The 24,758-nt window shown below is 49.1% G+C and overlaps 1 pseudogene; it reads right to left on the reverse strand.

Moving 5' to 3' along the window:
- Positions 1–23,690, reverse strand: part of LOC141026891 (uncharacterized) — a 30,156-nt pseudogene extending 6,466 nt beyond the window's left edge.
- Positions 23,691–24,758: the final 1,068 nt, after the last annotated feature.

Consider the following 24,758-nt stretch of genomic DNA (forward strand, 5'->3'; position numbering starts at 1 on the left):
GGACCCAGTCCGTGTAGTTGCTACCATCATCTTTCAACTTAGCTTTCTCTAGGAACGCATTCAAATTGAAGGGAACTGTAGCACGGGCCATTGATCTACAACATAGATATGCAAAAACTATCAGGACTAAGTTCATGATAAATTAAGTTCAATTAATCATATTACCTAAGAACTCCCACTTAGATAGACATACCTCAAGTCATCTAAATGATCACGTGATCCATATCAACTAAACCATGTCCGATCATCACGTGAGATGGAGTAGTTTTCGATGGTGAACATCTTTATGTTGATCATATCTACTATATGATTCACGTTCAACCTTTAGGTCTCCAATGTTCCGAGGCCATGTTTGTACATGCTAGGCTCGTCAAGTTTAACCCGAGTATTCCGCACGTGCAAAACTGTCTGGCACCCGTTGTATGTGAACGTAGAGCTTATCACACCCGATCATCACGTGGTGTCTCGGCACGACGAACTGTCGCAACGGTGCATACTCAGGGAGAACACTTATACCATAAAATTTTAGTGAGGGGTCATCTTATAATGCTACCGCCGTACTAAGCAAAATAAGATGCATAAAAGATAAACATCACATGCAATCAAAATATGTGACATGATATGGCCATCATCATCTTGTGCCTTTGATCTCCATCTTCAAAGCACTGTCATGATTTCCATCGTCACCAGCTTCACACCTTGATCTCCATCGCAGTATCATTGTCGTCTCGCCAACACTACTAGGAAAAGGGCTATAGATGGAATGGCCACTAATGGCGCACCAGACATGTGGTGCGCCATTGCTATGTAGCAGTGGCGCACCGTGTGCTGGTGCGCCATTAGTGTGAAAAACACTAATGGCGCACCAGACACGCGGTGCGCCATTAGTAACAATTTTTTTTTATTTTGCCAGACATACTAATGGCGCACCAGGACTAGTAATGGCGCACCAGCAACATAGTGCGCCACTAAAATATTTTTTTTATTTTTTACTTTTTTGCAAAACTACTAATGGCGCAACTGGGGCAGTGCGCCATTACTAGTTTAAGCTAGTAATGGCGCACTGCTCCCCCGTGCGCCATTAGTGTTTTTTTGCAAAACTACTAATGGCGCACCACCAGCAGGTGCGCCATTAGTAACCAGGGTTACTAATGGCGCATTATGTGGTGGTGCGCCATTAGTAACCTGGGACGAGCTAGATATTTTGGACAGCCACACCTACCCACTCACTTTCCCCACTTCATTCTCTCCTCCCTCCTCCAAGCTTGTCTCGGCTGCCTCCTCCTCGTCACCTCATTTGCAGCATAAATTCATCCAAATTACGTGGTTAAAGCCCCTTTTTTGATAGGTAAGTAAGGGGGAAGCTATCTTTATGTTGTTCTCCCTCCAACAACGTGCACATGCACTTTTTATGTCCTAGCTAGATCTATGTATGTTTGTGGTGTTGCATATGTTTGTGGTGTTGCATATATGTTTGTGTTTGCAGGTACCAGTATTTGAAATGCGATAGTTGCCAATATTTTGCCGGAATGTTGATTCATTTCCGTTTCGGCGAGAATTTTGGCACTATGCATTCTTTTTGGTCCTATTTTTAGGGAAAGTCATGCCAAATTTTTTCTTGGTTCTAAAATATCGTTTTGCTCTACCCCGCAGGTGACCATGGTCCGCACGATGACCGAAGGCATCGTGAATAGGTTTTTGAGCTCCGCGAAGGCCGAGATGCTTGAAAAGAACGAGACGGAGATAAGATGTCCGTGTCGAAGATGCAAGCTGAAGAGCCTTATTGCGGACCCGGATTCCGGGCAGGTGCGGGACCACCTGCTCTTGCGTGGTTTCATGGATGGCTGTCAGTGGCAAGGTATGAAGATGACTATGAAGTCGTCCATGGGGGTCGGGCAAGAAATGAGGATGGGCAGCAAGACAACCACCGCGGCTCGGGCGGGCGAGAAGACGAAGAATCTCCAGGACATGATCACGACGGTGATGCTGTACACAGTCATCATGTAGAAGATGCCGGACATGATGATGAGGAAGATGCGGGAGCAGACGAAGGGCATGATCATGAAGATGAAGATGCCGGCGGAGCAGACGACGATGGACCATCGATGGGCTGGGTGCAGGACCCTCATATTCAAGAGCTTCTTCTCAAGCAGACGGATAACGCAAGAGCTGCCGCCCGAGAGAAAGCCAAGCTGGATCAACTAGAGATAGATGCGGTTACTCCATTGTATGAAGGATGCAGGCCCGAGGATACCTGCCTGAAAGTAACGCTCATGGCTCTGGAGATGAAGGTAAAGCACAAAATGACCGACGCATGCTTCGACGAGAACATGTCATTCTGGCACGAACGTCTTCCCAAGGGGAACAAGTGCCCGACCAGTTTCGAGTAGGCGAAGAAAATCGTGTGTCCTCTGGATTTACCGCACGTGAAATACCATGTGTGCATGAACAATTGTATCATTTATCGGGACGAGCACATGGAGTCTACCATATGTCCGGTGTGCGGCGTCACTCGATACAAGAAGAGGAAGAAAGCTCCTCGAAAAGTGGTGTGGTACTTTCCGATCACTCCTCGTCTGCAGCGGTATTTTGCGGACCCTAAGGTAGCAAAGCTCCTGCGTTGGCACACGGATAGGGAGGAGAAGAAGCAAGAAGATGACGCAAATGATCCGGAGATAAATAAAAAAGACAAGATGCTGAGTCACCCTAAGGATGGGAGCCAGTGGCAAGCGTTGAACTTCGAACACCCAGAATTTGGGAACGATCCAAGGAACATCGTGCTGGGCGCGAGCACCGATGGAGTCAATCCGTTTGGCAGCCAGAGAAGCACACATAGCACCTGGCCTGTGTTTGTGTGGATGTACAACCTTCCCCCCTGGTTGTGCATGAAGAGGAAGTACATTCACATGAGTATGCTAATTGAAGGGCCGAAACAACCAGGGAACGATATCAATCTGTATCTGGGGCTGCTGGAAGAGGAGCTAGACACGCTGTGGAAAACGCCAGCCAATAGGTGGGACGCCGCAGAGAAAGAATATTTCCCTATGAGAGCCGCACTGCTCACGACGGTGCACGACTATCTCGGTTTCGGATATCTCGCGGGGCAGGTGGTCCACGGATTTTCTGGATGTGTCAGGTGCATGGATGACACAACATATCGCCAGCTAGATAGAGATCCCGGGTCTTCGAAAACCGTGTTCATGGGACATCGAAGGTGGCTTCGCGACGATGACCCGTGGAGGAAACGCAAGGATCTGTTCGATGGTGAAACCGAACCCCGAAGACGCCCGCTTACGAGGAGCGGTGAGGAAATAGACGAGCTGTTGAAAAATTGGAAAGATTGCCCACTGCCGGGAAAGAAGCAAAAGGCTCCAGAGCCGGGAAAGAAGCGAGAGGCGCCAGAGCCACTGCTGAAGGTATGGAAAACGAGGTCTGTTTTCTTGGACTTGCCGTACTGGAAGATCCACCGTGTGCCTCACAGCCTTGATGTCATGCATATCACGAAGAACGTGTGCGAGAGTCTGCTTGGTACCCTGCTCAACATGCCAGAGAGGACCAAAGATGGGCCGAAAGCAAGGGCAGACTTGAAATGAATGGGCATCAGGGAGGAGCTTCACGCTAATGATGATGAGGCGAAGCAGGACACGAAAAGTCGTCGCAAAGGCAAAAAGGCCAAGAAGACCGGAAATGACTTCCCTCCCACGTGCTTTACTCTAAGTCAGGAGGAGATCGATCAGTTTTTCACCTGCCTCGTAGGAGTAAAACTTCCTTACGGTTACGCGGGGAAGATAAGCAGATACCTAGACTCAGTGAAGCAGAAGTTCAGCGGGATGAAGTCTCACGACTGTCACGTGCTGATGACGCAGATACTTCCAGTTGCAATCCGTGGGATCATGGACGCGCACGTCCGTGAAACGCTATTTGGCCTATGCAACTTTTTCGACGTCATCTCTCGGAAGTCGGTTGGCGTGAGGCAACTCAGAAGGCTACAGGAAGAGATCGTGGTGATACTATGCGAGCTTGAGATGTACTTCCCTCCCGCATTCTTCGACGTTATGGTGCATCTGCTGGTCCATATCGTGGAGGATATCATCCAACTCGGGCCGACGTTCCTGCACAGCATGATGCCGTTCAAAAGGATGAATGGTGTCATCAAAGGATACGTTCGCAACATGTCACGTCCAGAGGGAAGCATAGCCAGGGGCTTTCTGACCAAAGAGTGCATCTCCTACTGCACAAATTATCTAGGCATCGAGAACCCCGTTGGTCTGCCCGTCAACAGGCACCTCGGCAGGCTCACTGGATGGGGTCACCGTGAGGGTCGCCGCGAAATGCATGTCGACTTCGATGGTCGACTCGCCGACTTTGAAAGAGCAAACCTAGTCGCGCTACAACACATAGACGTGGTCGATCCTTGGGTGGTAGAGCACAAAACGTTTATTGAGAAGACGTACAATGACCGAGGCCAACAGAGACAGACGGAGATATAATCAAAGAGCACAACTCATGTTTCACGCGTTGGTTCAAGAAGAAGCTTCTGTCGTACCCTTTACATGAGGATTCTTCCGCGGAAGAACAACTCATATTCGCCTTGTCACAGGGCGCCGAGCACAACCTGATGACGTATGAGGCGTACGATATCAACGGCTACACATTCTACACCGAGGACAAGGACATGAAGAGCGATGGTTATCAGAACTCCGGGGTAACGATGGAATCCTACACCGATAACGACAAGGATAGATACTACGGAAGGATCGAGGAGATATGGGAGCTGAGCTACGCTGGAGAGAAGGTCCCGATGTTCCGTGTCAGATGGGCCAAGAGCGTCATAAAAGAAGACCGGTATTTCACCACCATGGTTATACCCGAAGCCAAATCCAAGACCGCAGGCGCGAACGTCACCGCGAAAAATGAGCCATGGGTACTGGCTTCCCAAGTGGACCAATGCTTCTTCATTACCGACCCATCAAAGCCCAGTCGTGTTGTCGTGAGGAGAGGCAAAAGGAAGATCATCGGAATGGATGGAGTCCATATGAAAGCAGAGGACCATATGGTCTGTGGCCTTTTCATCCATCATTTACACTGTGAATCCAACACCAGTGGTGTTGCTTTGTTTCTGTGATCACATTGTGGTGCCCGGCACATTTGCCCCATCACTTCGTTACCCCTTTCTCCTGAAATGTTGATTAATTTCCGTTTCGGTTGAGATTGGGGCCCTCCTAGGTCAAGAAAATTAGCAAAGGTCATGCCCAATTTTCTTGACCTAGAAGGTGCCCGATTCTCAACCGAAACAAAAATTAATCAGCATGTATCTTGACATCAACCAATAGTAGTGATCTAGTGCTTTAGTGGTTGGATTAGTTTAGTATTTTTTCACACACTCAGACACCCTTGCTTGCCATGTGTGTGAGAGAGATAGTGAGAGGAGACAAGAATAAGGGGGTTAGGAAGATGTTGCCTGCTCATCAAAGCTAACCATCTCCCCCTTTTCACCCCTTTTCCTTTCTCTTTTGTGGGTTGCAAGGAAGCTACTGGTTCCATCCCACAACACCTAGCAACAACACACTAACAGGTTCCATCCCAAAACACCTAGGCAATATCACAAACATCTCTCAATTGTTCCTTGACAATAACCATCTTTTTGGCGACATTCCTCGAGAATTAGGTTATTTGGTCAACTTAGAGATCTTGTTCCTTGACAATAACCAACTTTTTGACCAAACTATTTTCCTATTTAGAGCGAAACATGGCCCACAACGATGAGGCCGGCGGTTCGGGCGGCAAGCAATTCTGGGAGCTGTCCCAGGAGATGGAGGAAGAACCTCACCGCTATGAGGACGCCGCGGAAGACACCGATCCTGACTACACAACCCCTAGTGGCGTCGGGGATGACACCACTGATGGTGCCGCCGAGGATGCCACCACTGATGATGGAGGCGCACACACAGATGGCAGCCAACCGAAGAGGCAACGGAAGGACCGGCGCCCGAACGTGCTCGGCACCGTCAAGGAGGAATTTACTGAAGTGAACTCCGACGGGCATCCAACGGCGCCCAAACATGTAGTCAAGGGGTACTCGGTTCAGCTCGGGTGCATTCTCCAGAGCACCGTCTCGATCAACACCGAGAACCTAAGGCATAAGGACCGAGGGAATTTGCGCTGCCTCCTCTTCACGAAGCTGCACGAACGATACAAGTTCCCCAATGAGTTTGCAAACACACGCCTCTCAGGGAATAAAGTGAACAGTGCCGCCCTCACGAGGATGAGCACGGCCCTGTCTACATGGAGAAGCATGGTGAAGGCAATGATTGAAAAAGGTGATAGTTATGAGAAGATCAAGGCGAAATATCCTTTGATGAGCGAAGATGACTACAAGGAGTTCAAGATCAAGTGCGAGAGCAGCGCAACCTCCGAATCAAGTCAGTGGGGGAAAGAAATGCGGCAGTTGAACTTAGGGGTCCACCAACTCGGTCCCGGCGGTTATAGAGTGGCGGAGCCTATATGGGACAAGGAGGACGCGGAGCGTGCCGAGCAAGGCCTACCGCCGCGCTTCGAGAAATTCCCTGACAAGCAGACCAGGAACTTTGTCAGGGCCCGGTACAAGGAGGACCCGGTAACAAAGGAGCTTACCACGGATCCGAAGACCAAGGCGCTTGAGAAAGTTCTGGTAAGGAATACACCCCCGCGTAATTAGCTACATATATGGTTGCATTCTAGTTAATGAAACCAAATTTCTAAATGGTTCACATTCCTTCCGCAGGAGGCTGAAAGCAGTAGCGCGGGGTCATCTCAGAGCTCCCCTTTTGACACCCCTTTAAATAGGGCGTTGAACGTAATGAAAAACAAGGATAAGCTCAGTAAGCCGTCGTCAGCTGGTCGTGTGGCCGGCAAAGGCTTGTCCACAAAATGGTCGTCATACTATACCGCTGGTGGGCGAAAGGAGAAAAAGACCAGCTCGGAAAGCCAGTCGCGCGAGGTTCAAGAACTCAAGGCACAAGTGGCGCGGATTCCGGAGATTGTCCAAGAGCAAGTGCAACAACAACTGGGAACGACGCTCACCGCCATTGTGCCTACCTTGATTCAGGGGCTGACGACGTGGATTGCGGGCGGCCAACAGGGGCCTCCCCCGGTTCCCAGCTTCACGGCCAGCAACTCGCACAATGCGCAGGCGGCGCCATTGGTGTCTCCGACGGAGGCGGTATTCATGTCTCCGGCGCCGGCACGGGCATTGGAGCTTAATGCACCTGGGTGTACGCCGGCCGGCACCTCGCCAGCAAGCGGCCCCTCCGTCAGTTGCACGCGCACGCCCGCCATTGGCGGTGCCTCGACATTAGCTGAGCTCGACGGCATCACGGTAACTAAGCCTCTCGGCCGATGACTTCATCTCCTTGCCTTTGACTGGGCATCCCTGACGCCCTACATGTTTTCGTAGGGCGCCACCGATGTTCCTTGCACTCTCCTGCACTTCGTGGGCGGCGAGTTGGTCGATGTCGCCAAGGGCAGAATCGTTCAACCGGGCAACCGCGTGTTCCCCGGTAATCCGATGCCACCCACCTTCTATAGGGTTGAACTGGTTCGGGTACTGCCAGGCTGCGACGAGTTGTTACCTCCGATTCGACCCGCTTGGGCCGACGAAGATGATGTGATGACCCTCAGCGCCTGTGTAAGCTGGCCCCTGCTTTGGCCGTAGAGCCAGATTCGTTTGGGGGTGGGGGACACCACCCCACAGACAAGACCGCCAGTCGTGCCAGCGCCAAGCCATGGCAAGAACGCCGCAACGCTACCGGACCTGCCGGACATCCCTATGGCACAGGATCAGAACATGCATATGGCACAGGATCCGGACGACGACGACAACGACGACGGTACATTTACCAACATCGATAAGTACTTTGCCGAACATGGGTACGGTGACGAGTTCTGCGGGCCTCCTTCTCAAGAACCCAACCGTCAAAAAGACGACCGCGATCTAGCTGGTATGGCGGAGAAACCCAATTGCAACGGGCGTCGTCTGGCGTTCAGTTCTCAGGAGACGCCTCCAGCTGCCGCCTTCACCGAGCCTCGGATAGCTGAGGTGCCAAATATTATCAGCCTCAACACGCTCAAGAAGGCGGTCTGTGAGCAGAACTCGATCCCATTACAGCAGATCAAGAAGAAGGGACGGAAACGAAAGACTAACAAGGGCGCCAGTGCGAGCCAACCGGCACCGAGTACGATCCGTGCTCAGGACGGACCACCTTCACCTAAGGATATCACGAGGAGGGTGCATGTGGCGGGTAGGCCGATGCTACCGACAAATATGCTCAATGCTGCAACCGGTGCTATGCGGAGTCTGCATGACAGTGTTCTTTCTTTGGAGAAGCGGCGTCTCAGAGAGAATGATGTGGCATACCCGGTTTTCGTGGCCAAGGTGCCAGAGGGCAAGGGCTTTGTGGATAGCGCCGTCGGGGGTACGATCGTCCTGCGATTTGATGACATCTTTGCTATGCTTAACCTTCATCCGCTGCACTACACCTTCGTTCGGCTATTTTCGCTGAGTATGGAGATGCGGATCATTAGAGACAAGACCCCGGACATTGTGATAGTCGACCCCTTCTACATGCGTGCCAAGATCTTGGGCAGCGCTGGGGACCGGCAAGTCGCGAGTTCAGACCTCGAAGGCGTCATTCTGGCAAACCCAGATAAGGATAACTTCCTCGTGCCTTACTTTCCCGAGTAAGTCATCTCCTAACCGCCCCGTAACATATGATTTCTTAGATTTCGATCGTTCTTTTTTTTCTAACATTCCGTGTTCTGTGCAGTGACACACATTGCACACTCATCCTCTTAAGCCCGAAATATTCCATGGCCACGTATCTCGACCCGGACCGTGACTCCAAGATAGACTACACAAATATCAAGAAAGTTCTTGATGATGCTCTCCCCGGCTATGCCGCATCTGGAGGCACCTTTAAGAGGCCAGTTCGTAGGTACGGCAGGCACGTGTTCACCCACAACACGACGTTCCTCTGCGTCAAGCAGCCGCCTGGCGGTCAGAAGGATGCCTACTACGCCCTCCATCACATGCGGGCGATCGTGCGGGACCATAATCACCTTCTGCTACCAAATAATCTCAAAGATTGGGCCGCAAGCTTGGGGGCAATCCAGGACGCGAACATCCGACAAGAATTCTTTTGCATCCAGTCGGAGTTTGCAGAAATCATCCATCAAGATGTCCTTCGTACCTCGGGGCAGTTCTACCTCAAATTTCAACCGTCCAACAGCGAGATAGAGCAACGCTACAAATGCAGGCTGACAACGCCCGCGACTTCATGACCATCATGACAGACGGCGGCTTCATCCATGCTCCGATCCCATGAGTCGAGTCGAAAGTTGTGATGCTATGTGTAGTTCTGAAACATTCATTAGCTCATGTTGTAATTAAACTGTAGTGAACTTGTATGTCTCTTTGGTTTGGACAGTCGTTCAACTTAGATGTAATCGATGCTATTTGTTAGTAGGACCATGAATCGTGCTATTAATGTCTTGCTTTTCTCTTCCGATCCTTTTGTTGCATACTTATATATTGCTTATGTATTGTCTGTTGTTTGGCTAGTGCATAGAGATGCCGTCGTATGTCGTGTACAAGGGTAAGGTTCCCGGAGTCTATGACGACTGGGAGGAGTGTCGGAGACAGGTTCACCGTTTCAGTGGTAACAGTTACAAAGGGTACACCACTAGGGCGGAGGCGGAATCTGGATACGCGCGCTATCTAGCGGGAGAGAGGAGGGAGCGTTGGAGGAACCGGATGAAGACCAGTTTCATTGCGATGATGCTCATCGTGATGACTGCATCTCTCTTCTATGTGATGGTAGTTTAGATGATCGATATCGACTTGTAATGTGAAGACAAACTCGCTACTCGCGGTCTCGAGACTTGTAATGTTCTATCTTCGTTCGGTCTTTTGAATTCGGAGACTAATATGATGAATTGTATTCGGAGACTAATCTTCTATTGTATTCGATGAATCTGCTGTTGCTGTGTCCTGCTGCTTATTTTCTGTCCAATAATATATTTTGTAATCTGTGCAAAAATCAGAAAAGAAAAAAATCCCTAATATACATACTAATGGCGCATCACGCCAACGTGCGCCATTAGTATGCCAAAGGATACTAATGGCGCATCCCAGAGCAGTGCGCCATTAGTATGCCAGAGGGTACTAATGGCGCATCACCCAGCAGTGCGCCATTAGTATGCCGAAGGATACTAATGGCGCATCACACTGCAGTGCGCCATTAGTATGGCAAAGCACATGGGTATATATGGCCCCCTGGGAGGCATACTAATGGCGCACCGTGGCCTATACTAATGGCGCACTGCCTGGTGCGCCATTAGAGTACCAGATACTAATGGCGCACCAGCGGTGCGCCATTAGTAAAAATTACTAGTGGCGTGATGCTAGTGGCGCACCAGTAGTGCGCCATTAGTAGGCAAAACTGGTGCGCCACTAGTAAGCCTTTTTCTAGTAGTGCAACTATTGCTTCTACAACTATCGATAATGCATAGTGATAAAGTAAAGCAATTACATGGCGTTTGCATTTCATACAATAAAGTGACAACCATAAGGCTCCTGACAGTTGCCGATAACTTCTACAAAACATGATCATCTCATACAATAACGTATATCACATCATGTCTTGACCACATCACAGCATGCCCCGCAAAAATAAGTTAGCCATCCTCTACTTTGTTGTTGCAAGTTTTACGTGGCTGCTACGGGCTTCTAGTAAGAACCATTCTTACCTACGCATAAAAACCACAACGATGTTTCATAAAGTTTGCTGTTTGAACCTTCAACAAGGGCCGGTCGTAGTCAAATTTGATTCAACTAAAGTTGGACAAACAGACACCCGCCAGCCACCTTTATGCAAAACAAGTTGCATGTCTATTGGTAGAACCGGTCTCATGAACGTGGTCATGTAAGGTTGGTCCGGGCCGCTTCATCCAACAATACCGCCGAATCAAAATAAGACGTTGGTGGTAAGCAGTATAACTATCATCGCCCACAACTCTTTGTGTTCTACTCGTGCATATCATCTACGCACAGACTTGGCTCGGATGCCACTGTTGGGGAATGTAGCATGCAATTTCCAAAAAATTCCTACGCTCACGCAACATCTATCTAGGAGATGCATAGCAACGAGTGGGGGAGAGTGTCTCCACTTACCCTCGTAGACCGAAAGCGGAAGCATTAGCTTAACACGGTTGATGTAGTCAAACGTCTTCTCAATCCAACCGATCAAGCACCGAACGTACGGCACCTCCGAGTTCTGCACACGTTCAGATCGATGACGTCCCTCGAACTCTTGATCCAACAAAGTGTCGAGGGAGAGTTCCGTCAGCACGACAGTGTGGTTGTTGACACCGAATTTTGGCATGGTACAAATGCAAATAAGATGGCCCTAAATGAAGATGTTTTCAACATGATAAAGTTTCGCGTCGTCGAATGGAACAACTTTGATGTTTAGGTTATCATCATCCGAACCAATCTTAGGGATCGAAATTGTACTCCGAATGGCAGAATTTAGTGTTTCGAGTGGTTTTCGGCCGATGACGCCTTCAAGACGACCTCGGATGAAGGAGCACTCTAAAGGAATTGTCTTCGTCTCGTCGAGGAAATCGATTTTAATATATAAATCATCTCAATTCGAGTTGGTATGCAAAAGTTAGAGACAATACACTTAAGACGGAATCTAAACGGAAATATGGCGCGAGGTACCACACACCCTGTCTGATGTGTCGCGCGAGCAATTCGGCCCTCAATAAGGCCTTGAATCGAAAAACCTTCAACACAGAAAAGTTTCGTATCGTCGAGCCGATCGATTTTCATGCATAGTTCGTCTCAATCCGAAGTCGTATGAGGCCTGGAGAGACAAATCAAGGTCAGGCTATGTTTTCAGTCGCGACATCCGAGTGAAAAGCTTACCATCCGAGTGAAAACTTACCGATCGAGTGAAAGCTTACCATCCGAGTGAAAACTTACCAGTCGAGTGAAAGTTTGCGTCCGAGTGAACTTATTATCATCCGAGTGAAAATATTACCGTCGGAATGAAAACTTGCCGATTGAGTAAGAGATTGCCTTCCGAGTGAAAATATAGTCATCCAAGTGAAAAGATTACCGTCGGAATGAAACTTGCCGATCGAGTAAGAGATTACCTTCTGAGTGAAAATATAGTCATCCGAGTGAAACATTATCTTCCGAGTTAAAGATTCTAACATCCAAGTGAAAAAGTCCAGTCGGACGATCCGAGTGAATGACTATAATATCCGAATGGATGACCTCGAATCCGAGTGAAATTGAATATGTGCCCGAAATTTTATCAAGATGACCTCGGATGGAGAAGTGTTCAATACAGAAGTTGTGCGTAACGTCAAAATGGCAAACTTTGGTTTTGGAGTCATCATCATCAGAGATAGTATATGGCATGCAAATTCACTACGAGACTCGGACAATCCAGTCTGCTGCAAGACCGAGTCCGACTGGAAAGTAAAGATGACCTCGTAAAGTATTCAAGATGTCCTTGTTTGGAAAAGTGATCAATACAAGAGTTGTTCGTCTCGTCGAGAAGCACAAATTTCATATTGGGCTGTCTCAATCGGAGGTCATATGCAGGCTCGACGGCCCGCACAAGGAGCAAGACAGAAGTTTGGGCCAGATTTAGACTGAATCCGAGTTGGACTAGAACTAGGACTCTAGGACGTGAATTGATGTAATGTTTTGTAAGGAAAGCCTAGATGAATCATTTACTTGTACAGGAAGTCCAGCCGCCTCTTATATATGTTGGGGGTGAGGGCCGATTGAATAACACCAATCGAACCAATCAATCTATTACACTTTCGTGTTCATCTATCTTTATCCCCTACCCTTGTATCTTTCTTTCTCGTTCTTTGCTCGTTCTTTGTATTGGAGGGCAGTGATCCACGAGGCTCTAGGGGCGAGCGAATCGACCTGGAGCATCCCATAGCCGCCACGCGCCCTCACGGGGTCCCTCCCGGGTGTGCGGGGTTTCAGGTCTACAAAAACACATGTCGACTGTCCTGCGTATTGCACCGGCGGTCGGGTCTCCTTCGACGTGAGCTGCGGGGCATCACCCCCGGCGTTGAGGCTACACGTGACGTGTTCGTGTGTCAACAGTGGTGACAGTGACGGTGAAGTGATCCGCGCAGGGCTTCGACTAAGCACTACGTGAATATGTCGGAGGCGCAAACCGTGGAGGGGGGCGCCGCACACGGCTTGGAACAATTGATGTGTGTTAGAGGCGCCCCCAGACCCATATATAAACAAGGGAGAGGGGAGGAGGCCGGCCCTAGGCGCACCCCCAAGTAGGTGGAGCCCTACTTGGGTTCCTAGTAGGATTTGCCCCCCCCCTTCCTTTTATCGGAGGGGGAAATGGGGAAGGAGAAAGAGAAGGAGAAGGAAAGGGGGCGCCGCCCCCTCCCCTAGTCAAATTCGGACTCCTCCCTTGGGGGGGGGCGCCACCCCTATGTGGGCTAGTTTGCCTCCCTCCTATGGCCCATATCTTCCCCCGGGGGGTCCGGTAACCCCCCCCCCCCCGGTACTCCGATATGTACCCAATACATTCTGGAACACTTACGTTGTCCGAATACTATCATCCAATATATGAATCTTTACCTCTTGACCATTTCGAGACTCGTCTCGTGTCCGTGATCTCCTCCGGGACTCCGAACAACATTCGGTCACCAAATCACATAACTCATATAATACAAATCGTCATCGAACGTTAAGCGTGCGGACCCTACAGGTTCGAGAACTATGTAGACATGACCGGGACACCTCTCCGGTCAATAACCAACAGGGGAACCTGGATGGTCATATTGGTTCCTACATATTCTACGAAGATCTTTATCGGTCAAACCGTAATGACAACATACGCAATTCCCTTTGTCATCGGTATGTTACTTGCCCGAGATTCGATCGTCGTTATCTTCATACCTAGTTCAAACTCGTTACCGACAAGTCTCTTTACTCGTTCCGTAATGCATCATCCCGTAACTAACTCATTAGTCACATTGCTTGCAAGGCTTATCATGATGTGCATTACCGAGAGGGCCCAGAAAGCAATAGCAATAAAACTTAATGATGATTATGCTAAGCTAACGGATGGGTCTTGTCCATCACATCCTTCTCCTGATGATGTGATCCCATTCATCAAATGACAACACATGTCTATGGTTAGGAAACTTAACCATCTTTGATTAACGAGCTAGTCTAGTAGAGGCTTACTAGGGACACTGTGCTTTGTCTATGTATCCACAGATGTATCAAGTTTCCGGTTAATACAATTCTAGCATGAATAATAGACATTTATCATGATATAAGGAAATATAAATAACAACTTCATTATTGCCTCTAGTGCATATTTCCTTCACCGTGGACCACCATGGCTGCAACAGTGGGGATGGAGGCGGAGCTGAATTGGCGGCCGCGTACGAAGAAATGGGCAGAGCTCCTCGATGCCATCCCCTTGCTCCCGTCCCCTGCAACCACCATGGTGGCCGGCTGGAACTCAAAGATAGAAGGCTTGGGGAAGAAGAAGGTCTCAGGGGGGCGCCTTCTCCAGTGGCCGACATCAGAGGTGATGGGATGGGCTGATGGAGCAGAGGCGACGACGAGCAGGGATGGGGCGGCGGCCGCGCTAACCCTAGCCGCCGGAGAAAACGAGGGAGAGCGAATGAGGAGGGAGTACTTTTTTATTTAAGCACGATAAAATCAATCGATGTGGTATGCGCGAGCGAGCGCCATGCAGTTTGCTCTTGGAGAGTGTGGCGACTGTGGCGGAGGGATCGGTGAGCGGCGGCGGCGGCTGATGAGGAACAGGGAGAGGAATCGGGGACGAAGGCAGCGAACGGGGAACGAGGGCTGGGCTAAATGTGTCATGTGAGCTAGCTCCCTGCGTTTCCACCTTACCTTAGCCGGTTAAAAAAAATCGGCATAGTAAATCGGGACAGGTGGAACGCGCGAGGAGGCACTATTTACGCGACTATTAATGGGTTTGATGGTGTTCTGGCAGACTACATTGATGATAATTTGGAGAGGGTAGAGAGCACTTCTATCTTTTATGTCAAACAATTTGCAAATACTATGGTAGAAGTATTTGGTCCAGAGTACTTGAGAGCACCCAATGCTCGGGACACTCAGAGGCTTTTGGAGATGAACAAAACCCATGGGTTTCCATGTATGCTTGGGTCTATCGATTGCATGCACTAGAAGTGGAAAAATTGTCCTACAACATTTCACATCATTTATTAGAGATGCTCTTGCCTCTTAGTGGATGTGTGCTTGATGCTGGCGTGACAGTCACTTCCGATACTTGGGGTTACTTTTGCTGTCGGCGGCGGTTGCTGATGTGGGGGCTTGATGCCTGGACCCGGTTGCATCCTGTTCATTGGTAAGCGGTCTTTGTTGGTGCCGTTAGTCGATCTGTGGGCGTGGGGGTCTGTCGATGGTCGCAGCATGATGGGGTGGTCAGCGGTGGTGGTGGTGGTTGTGGCGCGGGCTTGTGATAGAGTCGTGTACATAATCTAAGCTTGTGTGTTGCGAATGTGGTTGGCCCGTGTTGGCGGCGCGGTGGAGGTGCTGGCAGCAGTGTCGGTGTCCTATTGGCGAGGATACTCTCCTTGGTGTTCTGACACTTGCAGTGTAGTGGAGCGGCGACGGATGGTGTCTTGCTCTCTGTTCTAGTTCAAGTGCTCTGTCATTGCCACTTCGGTCGTGCTTCGGCTTGTTTGGAGTGTGTTGGTGGTTGAGCCTCCTCCCAAGAGGCTTGTCGAGCTGGAAAGTCTCTGGGCTCTGGGCACGTGCTTTGGCCAACAGGGGTCCGTGGCAGCGACGCGGTGTCGTCCATGGGCGTCTCTTTCCTTCTTGAAGGCATCGTCGAAGAGTTCATCCTGACACTAGAGCACTATTGGTTGTAGCGGGTTTAGCGATTACTAGCGCGGTCGGATCCCTGCTACGGGGTTCGATGGGGTGGTGGAGTGTGAAGATCTAGGTGATAGCTTTGTCCCAGCGAGGGTCAGTACCGGTGACATTGGCGCCTACGGACACCATTTACTTCTTGGAGGCGTTGTCGAAGAGCTTCTTCTCCTTACCCTGGGTGTTTTTGGCCCTCTCACCATTCCTGGAAACCCTATGTCTTGACTCGACCCACAACCCTACAGAAACGCCTGAATCAAGTCAATTGGAGCTGGCTCACGTCCATGACAGAGGCCTAGATTATTTTGCAAAAAACAACCCGACTTACTTTAAAACAAAGATCTCGCTTCCTCGCTTCCGCTGACACCATCAACGGCAACCCCTTGCCTATCCATTGCCTATGCTAGAAACACTCCAATAGACAGTAGCCTTTGTAACCCCTGACCTCAAGGGAGCAGCCCGGTCCATCATGAAAGATTGAAAGGCCACCGCCACGTTGGAACACATGCAGCGTCCTGGGTGACGCGTGCTTGATCAGCAGCGACGATAATCCTACACCCCGTAGGCGCATTGGCGTGCAACGATGCCCCATTGCTTAGCGCGGAAATAAGGTCTCCTACTCTATTAGATTCAGCGCCACACCACTAAAACTTTCCAAGAGTAGGCACCGCTCCACTAGGCCTCCTCCCGCTCGTGCTGCACCCCCTGAGGGAGTCCTGGACTAAGGGGTCCTCAGGCGTCCGGCCTATTATCCATGGGCCAGACTGATGGGCTGTAAAGACATGAAGGCCGAAGACTGTACCCATGTCCGGATAGGACTCTCCTTGGCGTGGAAGGCAAGCTTGGCGATCAACTATGAAGATTCCTTCCTATGTAACCGACTCTATGTAACCCTAGATCCTGCCAGTGTCTATATAAACCGGGGGGTGTAGTCCGGGAAGGATATACTCATTACCATAGTCATACAGGCTAGACTTCTAGGGTTCAGCCATTACGATCTCGTGGTAGATCAACTCTTGTAACACTCATATTCATCAAGATCAATCAAGCAGGAAGTAGGGTATTACCTCCATAGAGAGGGCCCGAACCTGGGTAAACATCGTGTCCCCTGTCTCCTGTAACCATCGATCCTAGACGCACAGTTCGGGACCCCCTACCCGAGATCCGCCGGTTTTGACACCGACATTGGTGCTTTCATTGAGAGTTCCACTGTGACGTCGACGAAAGGCTCGATGGCTCACCTCGTCCTTAAAGACAACATCACCTCCGGGGGAGTTCTGGCCCCAGGCCAAACCCTCCGGCTGGGCGCCTTTCTATGATTGCTCGTTCGGCCGTTGAGCCGATGATGACCTCTCGGGCCATCGAAAACCCCCTTCGCATCAACTCCCAACACTCCAAGCAGATGGATCCGGCAGAGTTTTCGTCCTTAAACGAACTCCTAGATCGCATCGCCGCTTTGGGAATCGCTACAGATTACAACCAGATCGGGCCTAAAACCGATCAAGGAGAAATCAAAACTCCACCGGTCACCCACCAGATAGCGGTAGTCGAGGAGCAGGACGGCGAGTCTTCTTCGATATCGAAGGACTATGTTCGGATCACCGATCAGGAAGAGCCGGATACTCACCACCGAAAGGATGCGACCAGCCCTCGGAACATAGAATCGGACGGCGGTCCTAAACAAAGCGAAGATATTCCGGGGCCCGGACTGTTGAGTCTGGAAGGTCTTCAGACACCGGATAATCGTTCAGGTTAGGGTTCGGATTTAATTCCACCCACCCACCCGTACATAGATGCCCTCATGAGCATAAAACAGCAGTCTCAGGAAACGGTTCACCACTTCTCGGCCAGATTCCTCCTTGTCAAAGACAAGGTAAAAGATTGCCGCGACGAGGACGCGATATCAACGTTTCGCAACAATTGAGCGGACGAAGAAATCCTCAACGCCATCAATCGCCGCTGCATACTGAAGTTCGCTGACTTAGCAACTATCATACAGAAGTACAGCGCGATGGAAAGTGCCTAGAAAACTCAGGCAGCTTGCTGGGAACCGTCGGTCCCAACTAAACCCCTCCTACAGGCGAAGAGGGCGCACCCCCGTGGCACACCATGTCCAACAGTCAAGAAACATAAACCCATTACGCGACACGGCACCGTTCTGGAGGGATGGCTCGATGGCCCGTGCAAAATACACACGACGCCAGATACCGTGGCAACCCACAGCCTTAGAGCTTGTTGGATACTCCGGCAGGTAGCCAAGAGCGGCGAGGACATCCTTATCAAGGACGCCCCAGAACAGCACCCTCCAGAAAACGACGACACAAGAGCATTGAAGGTCTTCGAGACATTCGCTTCAAACAACAAGCGCAAAAGAGCACTTCGTGATACCCTTCACAAATATTCTTTGAACCCTAGGGCACCTTCCTGAGCAAAAATATTGCACCACTTTTTGGAATATTTTTGCTACAGAAAATATTTTCTGTTCTGGACAGAAATGGTGGTTTCTACAGCAACAACCATTTTACTTGCTCCATTGTGGCTGATTTTTCTTGTGCATCATCTCCTTAGTAGATGATTGCTAGCCTCCAAAGCACAGCCCCCAACTCCCAGCCATTTGACCTCAGTAACCTCTCAAAGTTACTGATCAAAAACTTACCTTGTGAATTTTTTTCTACTGCGTCTGGATCCAAACCAAAGCGTGGTAATCTTCAAAACTACCACGAACAACAAGCCAGACATGAACTTTGGACGTAGGTCGGCCTGAGGGCAGAGTTCATGCGGTGACCACGCGTGTACACGATGCCAGCCTGCGTGTCGACGCGCTCTGAGTGCCGCCGAGCGCTCTGTTTCGCGCGTGCTCGCTTCCCTGACTGCCATAGCACGCCAAACTTCGCTACCATCTTCGTCCCAACCCCCTTAACTCCCACCTGGCACTCGCCGACGCCGGAGCTCGCTGCAGCGAGCACGGGCGCGGTTCGGCCAACGTAACAGTGCAGTGTGCACTGTGCTCGTCGCCTTCTCCTCGATCCTGTGCTCGTCCCCGTTCGCCCACAGTCCCCGCGTGAGCTGCGTCGCCTTCTCCCCCTCTCACTGACGCCGCTCGTCGCCGGGCGCCATGTGTAGGTGTCCACCGGCGGAGCCTGAACCCCCTCGCTGCTCGCCTATAAATGGAGCCACCCCCAGCCTCCTCGAGCACCATCCTCCACTCCCACACACTCCACAAACTTGTAGATAGCCGTAGCCCGGCCGGGCAGGCCGCGGGCCGCTGTCCCCGAGCTCGAGCTCACCGGCGATCCCCTCGGGTCGTCGTGGTAGCTCCAGCTCCTCCCTGGCCTGGGCGACCCTTCCAGAGCCTCCGCCACTCTTCGGTGAAGCTGTTCCGTCCACTTGGAGCCCCTGGAGTCGCCGCAGTTCGCTGTCGTCTTGGTCTCCAGTGACCTCCGCGCTCTGCCTCCGCTTGCGAGGTCGATTCCGACGCCATCCGACCACCCGTAGCTACGCTACGGGTATGGGCAGGTGCGCCTCCATCCCCTCTCTCGATCCCTCCCTCTCGTTTTGGCCAAGGAGCTCTCGTCGCCGGCGTGAGCTCCAGCGAAGCCACGGCCCCCTCTGTTTCCTCCTCCCCCTCCACCTCACCTGACTAGCAGGGCCCACTAGTCAGCAACTCAGTACGCGCGCGAAGCGGTACGAGTGGTGGCGCCCCGAGGCTTTACGCCTTCGACGTCACCCCCCCAGTTTGTTTTATTTAAATTCAAATTCATATATATTTTCCAGACAGCTTCAAACAGCTATAACTCTTCAACCATAAGTCCAAATGAATTGATTCTTTTTGCATTGTGTTCTTTGCAAACAATTCTAGGAGCTCACCAAAAATGAGATTTTTCTGTGCTGTCTAGATTTTCTGGTGATTTTCAGAAGGGTTCTTGATATTTTCTTCTTGTGTTTAAAATTATTTTCAGAGGGTGAGGCTTGTCTTGAGGATGACCAGAAGGCTTGTGAACCTCATCTGCACTAAGGCAAGCCACAGCAACATTTTCATGGTGGCACTTCAATATTTATGATTTTCTTACTTGAATGAAAGATTTAATCCATGCATTTAAATAACTATTATATTATTTATATTCTGTTAAGTGCTTGTTTCAGTTAATATGCTTGATTACAGAATGTTTGAAACTAACTTAGTTCGTAAAGAAACAAGAATTCATTTGTGGTGATGAGAGAATAATATTGTTATGCATATGAGTAATTACTTGAAGTTATTTTCTTGCATGAGTAAAATAATAAAATTTGCTAGGAAATATTATGTTTAAAGTGAGGTTTATCCTAACCAGAAAAGTGACCTGAGTTGTTGATGTTTATGCTTAGTGTGAATATAGTTGACTCAGTCATTTCCGTTAATATGTGATGCATATCTTAGTGTTGCATTTGATGGCATACTATGACACCGGTTATTTTCCATTTAAGTTGAACCTGAATATAACTCAACTTGAATATATCATTGGCCGGGTCATGGTGCCACTGAATCGAGTTTTTCCCAGTGCAACCACATTTGCCTTTATGGGAAGGCCTTGATTCGGTCCATTGTCATGCCTCTGGTCGGTGCCTCCAACTAGGGAAGGTTATGGGCATGCTTACCCTGGCCCGGTAAGCAGACATAACCTTGTGTGCCCGTTGTTGAGATTATGGTACCGGGTCCCCTTGTGGGTCGTTTTGGCCACAACGGTGGTCATTGTGTCTTTGGTAGACACGGGGCCACCCAGGACTAGCCCGGTGGGGATTGAGTTGGAGTGGCCGGGAGAGTGTCATGGCAATGGAGGGGTTTCGTCGGAATGCCGTTGGTCCACCCGAATGGGAGTATGAGGCCATGGGTTCCGTGGTGTGGGTACAATGTGCTACCTCTGCAGAGTGTAATAATCTATCGATAGTCGAGTCCACGGTTACGGACACGCTCGTAGTAGCTAAAGATCTCACATGATTCTTAAACCAATTAGCAAACCCCTTGGCAACCCTTTTATCAACATTGATCTTGCTTTCTTCCTGATTTAACTCTTCCTTGCATTTCCTGCAATGCAAACAAAACATGTGAATTAAAACATTAGGCTGGTGCCAACCCAAGCAAAAAAATATAATGAGTGCACAAGATATAACGTACTCAATATATGGTAGAACCTTGGCGCAATTGCTGAGCACATACCAAACCATCTTGTCATACTCATCACCAGCCTCCAAGTATTGTGAGGCTCCAAGAAAGTTCACACCATGGTTGAAAACAGAGACATCACCACTTTGTGAATCAGACCGCTCTCTATTTCTGCCCGGCCGGTTCCATCTTGTTTCCACATCGCCAAAGTATCTAGAGAAAAAAGTCAAGCACTCGTCAATGACATATGCTTCAGCAATAGAACCTTCAGGTCTTGCCGTGTTTCGCACATAACGCTTAAAAGTAAGCAGTCTTCTTTCGATTGGGTACATCCAACCGTATTGCACAGGGCCTCTAAGCATTGCCTCTTTTGGTAAGTGCACCGCCAAATGGACCATCACGGTGAAGAAAGATGGAAGGAAAATCTTCTCAAGCTTGCAAAGAATAATTGGGATTTCTTTTTCAAGTCTTTCCAGGGCAGTTAACTTGAGTGTTTTGCAGCACAGTTCTCTAAAGAAATTTCCCAGCTCAGCAACCGCTTCATATATATCCTTGTCCATGATTCCTCGGAGGCCCGCCGGTAAAATCCTTTGGAGGAGGATGTGACAATCATGGGTTTTCAGTACTGAAAGCTTGAATCCATCAGAAGTAACACACTTTGCTAGGTTAGCAGCATAACCATCTGGAAATTTCACCGCTCTTAGGAATTCATAGAATGCAAGCTTTTGTTCTTTACTCATTGTATACCATGCTCGTGGCATTTCAAATGAATCTTCATCTTCATTGTGCTGTAGATGCAAATCTTCTCTTATGCCCATGTCCTCCAAATCAAGCCTAGAACTAACCGTGTCCTTTGTCTTCCCTTCAATGTTCAGAAACGTCCCTAGCAGATTCTCGCATATGTTTTTCTCATTGTGCATTACATCGAGATTATGCCTTAATTTCATATCAGCCCAGTATGGCAGGTCCCACAAACAAGACCTCCGGTCCCAACATTGACCTTCCTCACGCTTTCTTTTCTTCGCAAGCTTTCCTGGTCTCACATCTTTCACCTTTTCAAGTTGCTGCTCCAGCTCTTCTTTAGTGAATTCAGCTGGCTTGTCACGGGTTTCATTCTTACCATTAAAATCTTTGCTTCTTCGCCAGCGATGGTTTCGGGGAAGAAAGCGGCGGTGCCCAATATAGAAGATCTTGCTCCTTATTCTCTTTGAGCAAGGGTCTTTGTCACAATGGACACAGGCCTTATAACCCGTTGTGATCCTCCCAGACAGAGTGTGCAGAGCCGGGAAATCATGGATGGACCATATGATTGCAGCACGTAGATTGAACTTTTCTTCCGGACTCAAGGCATCGTATATAGGTACACCAGTCCAGAGCTGGAGCAGTTCTTCTACGAGGGGCTCCATAAAGACATCAAAATCCTTTCCTGGAGACTCTGGACCCGGGATAAGCAATGACATCATGAAGTTGGACTGATCCATGCATGCCCATGGTGGCAGGTTGTACGGCACCACAAAATCTGGCCACATGCTATAAGACGTGCTCATGTTCCCAAACGGATTAAACCCATCTGTGGCAATGCCAAGTTTTATGTTCCTTGGATCTGCAGCAAAATCTAAATGTATACGGTCAAACTCTTTCCATGCCTCTCCGTCCGCTGGATGGCTCAGCTCATTGTCCACAGGTTGCCGCTTCAGCTGGTGCCACTATACCTCACGCGATGATTTCTTCGAGATGAACATCCGCTGCAGCCTTGGTATAAACGGAAAGTGCCTCAGTACCTTCTCCGGTATTGACTTCTTCCCATCAGCATCTTTCCACCTAGAGGCATTGCATTTTGGACAATTGTCATGCTTTGCTAAATCCTTCGGAAACAAGACGCAGTTATTTGGGCACACATGTATTGACACATAACCTAACCCCAGCCTGCGGATTATGCTCAATGCTACATCATAAGATCTGGGAACACAACTATCAGGGAATTGCAAGCTCAAAAGGCGGAGTATTGCGTTGAATGGAGCATTGCTAATCCGGTAGAAAGACTTGATGTGGAGTAACTTCACGGTGAAGGTAAATCTTGAAAATTTACCCTCTTCATGAGCTGCGCGCTTCGCCTCATCTAACACCTCAGCAAACAACGACTTCTGTCCATCAGCACGATGTTCAACATCGTAAATCCTTTAATAGGTCAGGAATCCTATCATCTTCATGCCCATCCTCTTCCTCCAAACCAGCATTATCTCGCAAAACCTTTTCCATGAAATCAATGCCAGCATCACCACCACCCATCATATTAGGGGCCTCTGTATCAGCTTCAAAATGTTGAGGTTGTCTGTCTAAAGGTTCCCCATGATATATCCACCTATCATATGTGCTGGACATCCCATTAAGAAGCAGATGATCTTCCACTCTTCCTTGAGCCATTCTTGAACGGTTGAGGCATTCGCAGCATAGGCAAAGAATGTGAGCATCGTTGGCAAAATTTGCTCAAACAAATGCCATGAAATCATCAACTCCTTTCATATGTTCTTTCGAAAACTTTCTAACTCCTTTTCTAATCCAGCTTCTGTCCATCTGCCAAAGACAACAAATTGTTGCAACTTAGCAAATCAATCTAAGGGCATCAAGATTAATTAATGAAAATGGATGGCAGTAATGGCACCCAACTTTATATGCTAACTCCCTAACCACAACATTCAGCTATTTCCAATTTCTCACTACTTTAGTCCAGTTCACATGGTTTAGTGATTTCACATGGGAGCAATAAAAAGCAGTTCATAGGAATTACAGATTTCACATGGGAGAAAAGAAAAGCTAACAAAAACCTGCTGGTTCACAAAAAACAAAGGTGATTTACAAAGAACTACTGTGGTTAAACCACCAACAATAACAACATATGCTGCCACAAAGAACTATTGTGGTTAAACCACCAACAATAACAGCACTGCAAATTTACATGAATGACATTTCCAAGATTGCATCAAATCTACATCAATGGGATTTTTCCTAGTTTCCATCAAGTCTACATCAATATTGATGGTCTTTAACAGATTTGAGGCTGAAATTTCAGAGGTGTAACATCAAATCTACATCAACTCCCTTCATATTTTCCAAGTTTACATCAAATCTACATAAACCTTAGGCTGGAACTTCAGAGGTGGAGATTGATTATTCATACAACCACACACACACACACATTATGACATCCACAAAACTAGTTCCATTGCCCAATGCTCAAAAATTCAGATCAGACAAACTCAGTTTAGGAGCAAAGTTCAAAGTTCTGGACAGTCCAAAGTTCTCTACATACCTATGATCACATCAGACAAATTAAGTCCTATCAGTTCTCCACGCAAACATTTCCTAGGATTCAAACAAAGTTCTCCCCTGCCCCTCAGCTAGTGTTGTAACAAGATCAGCATGAGAGGAGAGGGGTGCATACTGGGAGGTGTGTTCATCCCCTATCCCTCAGCTAGTAAGATAATAAAACTCAAATTATCTCTCTCTTTCTCCCCTGCCCCTCAGCAGCAGGCGCAACACACGCTAGTGTTCATCAACAGGCGCAACACAGGCAAATCTGAGGCGTGGGGGAGAGGAGAGGGGGGAAGGAGAGGGGTGCATACGTTGGCGAGGTCTGCTTGC

This window comes from Aegilops tauschii, chromosome 7 (genome assembly GCF_002575655.3).
Source record: "Aegilops tauschii subsp. strangulata cultivar AL8/78 chromosome 7, Aet v6.0, whole genome shotgun sequence".
NCBI classification, from domain to species: Eukaryota; Viridiplantae; Streptophyta; class Magnoliopsida; order Poales; family Poaceae; genus Aegilops; species Aegilops tauschii.